Source organism: Chaetura pelagica, unplaced genomic scaffold (assembly GCF_000747805.2).
Source record: "Chaetura pelagica isolate M959 unplaced genomic scaffold, ChaPel_1.0 scaffold360, whole genome shotgun sequence".
NCBI lineage: Eukaryota > Metazoa > Chordata > Aves > Apodiformes > Apodidae > Chaetura > Chaetura pelagica.
The window spans coordinates 1,446,456-1,453,782 of NW_009951950.1; positions in this window are offsets into that span (position 1 = coordinate 1,446,456).

Below are 7,327 nucleotides of genomic sequence, written 5' to 3' on the forward strand. Positions count from 1 at the left end.
AGGAAGCCTTTAACGATCTGCATATGAGATAAGACAAAACATTGCTGGTTATCTCTTTACAACTAAGTATCTTTTGTAATTGTTGGACTCTGTCCTAATTAGCTTTGATATATCAGAGGATTGCTTTGTGAGCTCTTGGGTTAAAACATGTTGTTCTGTTCTACTTCCTCTCAGATGTTCTACGGATAACGTTATTAGGCTTACCTTTTTGTTCATTCACTATGCTATTTCTTTGCTAGCAGAACATACACACAGGCTCTTAATTTGATTCGATCACTGAATAAACTGCTCAACTTTAAACATGAGATTGATCTCATTCTATTTTAGCACTTAAGCATCCACTGATACAACTGAAAGTTGTATCTGGTTCATTAAAGCATGGGTATATTTGAATCTCCATCTCTTTGTAAAAAACTTTTCAAGTGTCCAGTATTGTACTGTAAATTCTCTAATTCTATTACTTAACAAACAAACAAGTATGTGATTAACTAATTAATAATATTAAAATATTTTCCGATTCTCTGTCTTCCTTATGGAGTCCAAAATAGGGATCCTATTTTCATCTTGAACCTCTCGGTTCTTTGCTATTAATATCAAGATCAAATAGAATCACAGAATCAATTACTCCAAGAAGTACAACTGTTTGTCACTTTTATATGTGGTGTAACTGCATCCTCCAATTTCAGCTAAGTTTTCTTAATCTAAACTGTTCTGTGTGCTACAAATAAATTATTGCTGTGAAGATCATACACCTTTCATAGAAACTCTTCTGGTTTCCTTCTGTATTTCAAAACCATTGAATTCTTTCTGCAAAGGAATACGCCTCTGTGTAGTCCTGGTAAAGAAATATGGTTGTAAAGAAAGATCAAGTTAAACACATTTAATTTACTAAAGAAACCTATCTGCAAGACCATGTAACTGTTTACATCAAAAGAAGTAATGCATTTCATAAATATAATCAGAAATTTCCATAAAACAGATCTTCATTTTTCTCTCAAATAAAAAGTTACCCAATTTCCACACATTGCAACAAATAAGCCTGTACACTTTCATCTCAATATATGCTTGGTTTCATTAAATTTTACTGAGCTAAACCTTCTATATTTCTTATCAATGTAAATTTGGCCAATCTGCAAAATCTGAAATACTCTCCCTGATGTAACTTTACTAGTTACACTGAAGTAATTAGCTGGTATTATTGTTTCATTTTAAATACCCATAGGCATGATTCTAATTTTGCATACAACAGTTAAGTTTCTACTACAAACAATTACATGTTACTGGAGAAACTTTATAAATGTTAATTTAGAGCAGGAATCATAACCCACATAGTAAGGCTGAAAAGCAAGCAAATAGTAGTTAAAAGTTTAATTATTACCCTTCAACCTTTATAGTGTTTATTGTTTATTTATCATTACTTTAAAAACTTCCCTGAACTGACATCCTAGCTATGATTTCTACACTTCTGAATAAGCATAATGGAACCACTTCAAAGCTGGGCTTTAGAAGGAGTAATTAAGTTCAATAAAATAATCTTTATAGTTCTGAACTTTAGAATTAGTCTACATTACAAGACACAAGTTATTTCCTAAAAGTTTCTGTAAGAAATGATGATCTGTACAACACAATACATGGAAAAAAAAAAGTGTAATACAAACAGTAAACAGATGAGGAAACCCTGGTAAGTGATTTCTTTAAAATGAAGAAGAGTGTGGGTTATTTTCCTATATAATTTACCAATTGTAAATTTGGTAGATGCCATTTCCTTTTTAGTCTTGACAACTGTGCAGAATTGTGCTCCTTTTTGACCATGCTCCATGAGGAAAGAGATGTGTACACAGGTAAGAGCATTCAAAAATGTTATCCTGAAAAAAGAATTATTCCACCTTGGGTGTTGATCAGGGTTTTGATTCTCACCAGCAGCTGCTGCATCAGTAGAGGAACAGTGTAAAGAGTGCTAGTGATGAAGACCAAAAGCAATTTGTCTAACTCTCATGTCTTAAAATCTGGCTAACTAGCAACCAAATTAACAATTACTTAAAGGTAGTAAGAGGTTAGTAGTAGGTAATTTCTATGCCTCATCAGCTTTTAGAAGTTCTAAGGCTTTGTAATTTTCAACTTGGTTTTCATTCCTGTGATCGCAATCTCCAGTCGACCTCACAAGATGAAATCATCTTACAGAATCACAGAATGTGAGGGGTTGGAAGGGACCGCTGGGAAGAATTGAGTCCAACCTTAAGGCAGCTCACACTAAAAGGCATCCAGACAGGTCTTCAGAGTCTCCAGAGAAGGAGACTCTACAACCTCTCTGGGCAGCCTTTTCCAGTGCTCTTTAACCCTTGCAGTAAAAAAGTTTTTCCTCATGTTGAGGTGGAACTTCCTGTGTTCTAGTTTGCATCCAATGCCCCTCATCACCACTGAATGACACCCATCCTACAGATACTTGTAAACATTAGCAAGATCCCCTCTCAGTCTTATTTCTAGACTAAACAGCCCCAGGTCTCAGCCTTTCCTAATGAGACAGATGTTCCAGTCCTTTCATCATCCTCGTAGCCCTCCATTGGACTCTCTCTAGTATATATCCCTGTCCCTCTTGAACTGGGGAGCTCAGAACTGGACACAATACTCCAGATGTGGCCTCACTAGGGCAGAGTAGAGGGGGAGGTGAACCCCCCTCGACCTGCTGGACACACTCTTCTTATTGCACCCCAGGATCCCATTGGCCTTCTTGGCCACAAGGGCACATTGTTGTCCCATGGAAAACTTGTTGCCCACCAGGACTCCAAGGTCCTTCTCCTTTCTGTGTTGTGCATCAGTCAACCCGCTTCTGAAGCACCATTATGAACAGGCTGGACATCCTTGCAAAAGAATCTCAGAATTCTTCACAGCAGCAGCCAACAGTGATGCATGGTTTATTAACAAGACAAGTTTTAATTGAATTCAGTATGCTGCCCAATAATACATTCACTTTATCAACCCTTCTGGCGTTTAATTTCATATTAAAATTCTGTTAGTCTTAAATATTTTTCAGCATGCTACACAACGTTGCACATAAATAATTACCACAGAAGTTGCCTGGAAGTATCTTTCACCTCCCTCTGGAAGTTTGATTTTTTTGTTGCTGTTGTTGGGTTGGGGGTTTTATTTTGTTTTTCTGTTTGGGGTGGTTTTTTTTGGAGGCAGGGTAGTAGGTTTGGTTAGTTTTTTTTTTGTTTTGTTTTTTTTGTTTTTTTTAAACTGAGGTTATTTCAATGATTCTGCCTCAGTTTCCAGCCTGGCAGTGTAAACAGCTAAATCAGAATCACTAAGGGATGGCTGGGGCAAACTGCAGCACAAGGTCAGCAACAGTGACAGGGAGGGGACCATCAGCAGCAGGCTGACACAGTGTCAGGTGGCCACATCTGAGGCAGCTTCATGTTTGTCAAAAATTACACAGCTGCATGACCAAGTGCTGTCACAGTCATTTGTTTGACAAGGATTAGGAAAACAAACAAACAAAACTCAAGCCTCCTGATAATTTCTTCTTTTTGCCAGGCACCGTGTAATTGCAATAGAACATGCATGCTTTGCAGAAGTAGTAGAACACTGACAGCAACTGAGAGAAGAGCTCATATAAGTAACTAGTCAAGATTTGGCTGCAGAAAAGGCCTCTGCTCAACCACTGGTCAGATGCACCTTGTGCACATGGCTTTCTCCTCACCTGCTTGTTCATGTGTGACCGTCCAGCTGCTGCCGTCATCTCATGTACCCTGCCAAACCACATCCATGCACAGCAATATTCAAAACCAAACCCCTCCAACTGGGAGACATAAATTCTAATCATTCTGCTTGTATTTTCCCCGTATTTTTTGCAGACCACTGACAGTTAGCATTTACATTGCAAAATTAGTAACTAAATACAAACACATTTAAAAAAATTCCATTGATTCAGAAAATAAGCTTCACAGCAGGTAAGTAAGAGTTGTTCTTTGCTAATGATGCATACAGTAGTAAATTATGTTTTAGAGAGAGAACAGAAGCGTAAACAGTGCAGGATGTTTCCTTTAGCGTGGGCTGATATAACAGAAACCAGGAACAACACTGAATTTGCAAGAAAACCTGCTTCTTGCTTAATTTCCTCAATAAAGGACTTCTGATAAGCATTCAAACTTTGCAAGCGTATCTGAATTGATCCACTAAAAATAAGACTTAATCTCAGCAACTACTGAGCAGAAACTATGACTCTTCAGATGGTATTCCATGACTTGCAAGTTCAGGTCCATAGCAAATTGGGATTATTCATTAGAAATGTGCCTACGCTGAGGGAATATGTAATAAAGGCAAAACCAATCACTTACTAAAAAAAGAACCAATGACGTGACTGGCATCAACAGTGTTTAAATTTTATAATAAAATACTTATTGTCCTTTTTGTACAGGAAACAACTGTCAACTGAGCAGGACCAATGTAATTTTTTTCAGATTACACCTTGGTCATTTTTATATAGACTACCATTGGGAAGAAATAATTTATCAACATACTTGCAAAACTTTAAAGGTTTTTATAATAGTGCAAATCCCATCAAAGATAGACAGCTACTGAAATTCTAGTAAAGTGGTACACTTGGATGTTTACATGTAATCACACAAATTTAATACAGGATGTGAATTTATTTTTATTTTTTTTTAAAGTGAGAGGAAGGACTGTTAAAAGGACTTTATTCTTATTGATACTAGGAAGCCACTGGTCAAACACTGATTTTGTGGTATAAAGATTTATAGTAAAATTGATACAACTTATAGTAAAATTTACTTGCAGAAAAAGTATTAATTTGAGCATAACAAGGCTTTGGAAAATATTGCCAATTATAGTGAAGCTGTCCGTTGCAGCCCCTTTCCCAAGAGACTCTTCTCCCATTGCCATTGGTCTCAATCTCCTTCCTTTCACCTGTCTTGCAATTTGGGACTATATGTCCATGAAGAGAAACACTGTGTTAACAGTCCTCAAAAGAGTAAGCCACCACAGAACCCATTTAAAGACCAAAAAATACCCCAAAACACCCCAGAGAAAACATCATAAACTGACTTTACGTACATACAGAGTTTATTTATACAAACAACTAGAAACTTTCAAACAGAAACCAAACCATGAGAAATTTTAAGACGGGAAATTCTCCAAGACCTTCCTAAACTAGCAATTTCCTGTTTCATAGGTGCTCAAGTGAAATGTACCTGATGAGTGGGGAAAGCAAGGAAAAATATATACTTAAAGGCAGGTTTAGCTTTTGGTTTAATGAATACCAAGCTTCTAGGTAGAAACTACTCAACTCACTCACACCCTCCTGATGTCCACACCTCAGTTAGAGGTCTGATGCAACCCTTACTGACATACAGAAGGCAGTAGAGCACCAAAAACCAAAGGAGTTTCTAAGTAGAATGCATCTTTCAACAGTAGCAATTTTATGAGAAAAAAAAAATAAAATCAGTTTCGTGTTTTGGTGTATATTTTTATCTTTATTATTGGTCTTCCAGTCATTCATTGATGAACAAGTTTACATGCTTCTGGTACAAACCTGTTCCTTATTCTCTGAGTTTATGTATCAAACTGATGAAATGTCACCTTATTTTGATAAAATACTAAAATGTAAGAGAAGAAATAGAGTTGCACACCCTGCAGCAAGTCTGCAACAGACTTCAAATTTAACTACCACATTTTACTTTATTTGAAATGGCCCCGACTCACCAATTGCTCCAAGGGAATTCTGAACTGTGTTCAAACAAGAACAGAGAATTGTCATTGTTTGCCACTAATAAGTGTATGATATAGCTGCTGGAGCCACTGCCTTAATCGCTGTGTCACAGAGCCACTTCTGCTATTTGCACCTTTAAAACTTGCATGTATACTTTATCACAAGATGCAATACATACCATTACTTGTGCAAAGTACTGGATTTTAAAAGTCACTGCATAGACATGTAGCAGGAAATAAGACAGGAAGGACTCAAGAGGCTACAACCAAAATAGTTTTACAGATCGGTTATTGAAGATTTTATTTTAGACATCCACAAGAATGGTAACAAAAAGAAACATATATGACAATTGAGGCTTTTAAAATAAATAGTTCTTAGACATTTTATTGAAAAAAGTTGTCTATAAAGCACTAAATTAAATCCAGTAAGACCATGGGACAGCCTCTGCTTTAGCAGAAAAACAAAAATACCAGATAATAATGTACCTTGGATAATACTGCATTCGGTTCAAGGATTCTAAAGTAAACAAGATATCCATTAATTTAGTTTGCTGAGCATCGTTAACATCTCCTTTCAAATGTTTACACAAAATCTCCTTAACTTAGCTTCAGATGTTTTAGAAATATTAATTTTTTTTTTTTTTTACTTACAAGGAAGAAAACCAGCAAGCTACAAAGGTATTAGAGCTTGGCATCTTATATTAAGTCAATACATACATAAATGTCTAGCCAAAGAAACATAAAGCTACTCCTTTTTCCTCTCCCTTCCCCGACAGCATTTGCTAAATTCTGGAAAGCTAAAGGGAAGATACTATTGTAAATACAAAGATGAAGACAAGTTGATATAAACACCACATTTTTATTACTATCTTGTCAACGAGTGTATTAAATTCCCGCATAGTTGTAACAACAAGAAATCTCACTTTCTTTGCACTGTTTAGGAAGAGCAGATACACTTGTTCAAGATAATCTTCTGTCAAACCAGCAACCTCTTCAGAAGGTGGTTTGTCATCCAGTTCCTAGTGAGAGGACAGACACTTAACTACTTACCTTCTCAACCTACTAGCATAAATGAAAGCACGCCCATATTTGGAACACGCACCAATGAACACAGCCAAAACTACCAGGGGCAGAGAAGAAAGGAATGGCTATGATTTAACAAAAACATATTTAAAAATCTACTTATAGAAGCACTGTAAAGGAATCACTTCCTGGAAAAGTTTATTTTTTCATATTATTTATTTTTCCAACTCTGAAGGAATTGCCAGTTAGTGTATTAGAGATCTATAGAGTGCAAAAAAATTATACTGTGGTAGGTCCTGTAACAGTCACTTCTTCTGGCAGAACTTAAGCAAACAAGGGTATTCGTGCTCACATGCAGAGAACTAGTCTCTCTTACATAGTGCATCTACAGAATATATAAAGAAACCTGAATTTCATTAAACAGCTCAAAATACAGTTGAAATTAGGCATAAATGCATGATTTCCATGTTTAGATTGAATTGTTGACATGTTGTTTAATAGTTTTAAATAAGTAACAATTCCTTTGAAGTTTCTATTGCTCAATGGACATTTGATGATTTCTGCTGTGGTGCTGCAC